The following is a 3,862-nucleotide window of genomic DNA, read 5'->3' on the forward strand; positions in this document are numbered from 1 at the left end:
ACCAAACTCTCTTTGTGATTTTAAAACGTAAGACAGTACCAAGATTTGACGACTACAGTAAGATTTAACTTCTACTGTTAATAAGATTTTGGTAGGCTACTATTAGATGGATAGCCTAAATGTCCTAATTCAGATGGGAATTTTTTTTTTTAAATGGTATATCAAAAAGTGTTTATTTTTTAAATGTGATTGTTGGTACATTTTACCAGTTTTTACCATACTTTCAAAACAAAAATTAAAATAGGAAAAATATGCTATATGAAAATAATTGAAGACAAAATGTGTTTTACTGAGAAAAAACAAGATTTGGTTTTTAAAAATCCTTTTTCCAAAAGGTACATCTGGAAAAAGGGGGGGTCGTCTTATAATCAGAGTCGTCTTATAGTCGGGACAATACGGTATATTGGATCCATGCATTGTGTCTTAAAGTCAGGGGTGCAACTGCACATTTGCTGAGGGGTATACGGATTGATGTTGGTGCCCCCATATATTCTTTTTTTCTTTTTGTCTCAAAATTATTCATATTTTTTGTATATTTTATGTAAAATTAGAACATTTTATGTAAAATTCACTTTGAAGAAGTGGCTTTTTTAATTCATGGAGATAATACATGGAAAATGTGTCATGCTTAAGATTTCTGCCACCTGTTGGAAGGCACTTGAAAATGACATGATATTCCCACTACAACCAGTAGATGGCAGCAGAAGATCACTCATTGGCTCATTTACGGTTTCCAAGACCTATATAGTCCTTTTCAGGTGTTTTGCTTTTGGGTTTATATTTAGACATTATAAAATGACTATTATAACATTTAAAAACCACTAAAAACTTTCAGCACTTTTTATGTATTCAATGTATGAATTAGCAACTCATTGGATCTACATGAATCACACAAAAATGAAAAAAATTTCATTCAAAACAGCGATTTTCGGCAAAAGTTGTTTGCATCCCTGTTAAAAATCTCCTCAGTTTCTTTCAAATATAAACCGAACGCCCATTCATAAACAAAACGTTTAACATTTTTTGAGTGACAGAGATAATCAGAAATGAAATGATATTATGATTAATCACTTTGCCCTCTCTACCAAAAACGTTAATTGTTGATTGATTGCCTGTGACAGTAATATCGAAGGGTGAGCTGTTGATATGAGTACCTGATAATAATATACAGTTTGAACTCGTTTAATGCTAAACAAAGATAAATAAAAATGTTTTCTTTCATTAGCTTTTGACAAATAAGCTTTTGATTCTTTATAACATTTTATTAAGGAAGATTCAGAATTATTTCTCCCCTCGTGCGGCGCCCCTTTGCACTGCATACCATATTTTTGCATCCCTGCTTAAAGTGACCACTCCTAATTAAATGTTTTCGGTGTCCTTAATGCTAATCCAAAAAATTAAAAAAATTAATAAAATGGAGAGAGAAAATCACTCACTGCTCTTGACTAAATTACATTTGTAGTTTTAACAAGAATTAATCTATATTTAATTTATACAATTAATTTATACAATATTTAATTAATACAATGAAGACTATGCAATGATATTTTACATTTGATTATTCTGTTTCTGTACCGGAACACTTACAAACTTAAAAAAATTAAATCATTGTTTAATTTGTATCTTCGTTCTATTCATTTATTTGTGCTATTTACATGATTTCAAACAGGGCCCATGGGTACCACCTGCACCGGGGCCTCGCATACCTCAGCTACGGCCCTGCCCAGCTCTGTTTGCATGAATAGGATTAAATTGAATGTCAAGTCAATCAAGTTTTTTTTTTTTTCCTTTTAGTGGTTTAAATGGACAGTGCAAAGTATAGAACAAAATGTGTGAAATTATTTATGCAGATGAATAAGCAAATGTCAAACCAAAACGTCATCTAAACTACAATTTTTATCTTTGGTTAGCTGATAAACAAGTGAGCTATTGAGTTTAATGAAGAAACTTTATGTGAACTTTATGTGCTGGGTAAATGGACTTGGAATGAACAGAAATGTTTCAAAGATCATAGCAGGTCAAATTGAGTTACATTTTCAATGCGAGTTTAAAAAGTACATTTTCACCACTAAACTTGATTCTTGATTCAGTAGACAACAGGCCCTTTATATCGGCTATAACCGAGCGGAAGCAGAAGCCGAGGAACGGCAGCTGTTCGAATTAAAAGCACAACTGTACAACTTTGCAGCCGCTGAGGGAAGAAAAAAAAACTAGTTGCAGAAGAAGACAAACTTCTGGAGGATGACAACGGTACAAAAGTTGTTCTGTTGGGCGTGAGTGGTGTGGTGTCACCCGGTGCCAGTGCGCCTGTGCCCTCAGAGCTGTTATCAGGGCACTGATGGTAGTCAGGCACACGGCCCCCTCTGTTCCCCTGGCCGATTTGAATGGACAGCGTTTTCCATTGTGTTCTCCATCAAAACAGAGGACAAAGTTAGTCAGCAAGTTACATAGCTTCCCTGCATTCAGATTCCTCAAGCCTCTTTTGTATGACGCCCGACAATGCGTTTGGCTGCCGCCGGACCTGCCCGGGCTGCCCGAGGTACGTAAGCCGCCGTGTTTTTATCCTTCGCCGACGCTAATAATGTGATCATTAGCCACGTGAGAATGTATAGTAGTGGGTAAACAACTGATATGGCTTTTATCTGATCTCTCCTTGTGAATTCCTGGCACTTTTGTAAAACTACCTGAAGGCAAACGGTACAGATTTATACAAGTTATTTACAACAGGAGCCCAGCCGCTGCTCCGGAAACTAGACTGCAGATCAAAGGATTGTTTTGATGTCTGCTTAGCATATTTGTTTAACCTAGCCAGTGATTCTGCAAAGTGCACAAGCTTTTTGGTCGACAACAGCGGATCAAGCAAATGTATCATTCCCAAATGGATGAATATGGATGTTATGAATATAAGAGTGTGCTTGCTGTTGATGATATATTTTAGAGCTGTTTATGAGGAAACATTTATTCAGCCAGCACCGCTGTTTACCACTTTGCCTTTATCCGAGTAGTGTTGTATTAACGTCGGCTAGCGGCGTTAACGTCAGCTCAAACGCCAGTTGGCAAGTGTCAAATAGTTTAGCCTTTGCTAAAGCTAACAGTGAGAGTGTGTGTGTGTACCGATCAAATCGGTGGATACATTTTGCAAAAACACCTGGCAAAATGTGTGTGTTGTTATGATGCATGAACGGTCTTTTACTTGTAAGGGTCCTGAAGCCATAAATAATTGTAATGTATATGCAAATTATTCATTTTTTGGAAGCATCTAGATTTAATCATGAATAAATCTTGGATCTTTGGTTGAGGTTTGGTTTCTCTCTATATTAAAGAATTAAGGCGCACTGCTATAAACACAACCAGTAACACTTAGGGAACACTATTCACTATTATCTATTTGCTTATTAGCATGCATATTGGCAGTTTATTAGTATTTATAAAGTGCATATTATTGCCTTATTCTGCATGACCATATTCTAGATCTCTTAACCCTATACCAAAACATAACCGCTACAAGCAACTACCTCACTTACTATCAATACACAGCAAATTAGGAGTTTATTGAGGGAAAACTCTTAGTTAATAGTGAATGTGTTCCATAATCTAAAGTGTTACCAAATAACCTTTAATATTAAAAGTACATTATTAGAGATGAAATAGAATTAAACAAACTTTTAATGACAAATGCAAGGTACCATTTATTTTTAAGTGTCTGATAGCTGATATGCAGAAATGGTTTAATTCTTGTTTTATTTCTGCTTTTTTGTAAAAAAAAAAAAAAAAGTGAAAGTGACGTGACATGTGGCCAAGAAGGGCCTTGCTCAAGGGCACCTCAGTCGTGGTATTGAAGGTGGGAGAGAGCGCTGTACAT

This window comes from Sinocyclocheilus rhinocerous, unplaced genomic scaffold (assembly GCF_001515625.1).
Source record: "Sinocyclocheilus rhinocerous isolate Xijiao unplaced genomic scaffold, SAMN03320098_v1.1 scaffold97, whole genome shotgun sequence".
NCBI classification, from domain to species: Eukaryota; Metazoa; Chordata; class Actinopteri; order Cypriniformes; family Cyprinidae; genus Sinocyclocheilus; species Sinocyclocheilus rhinocerous.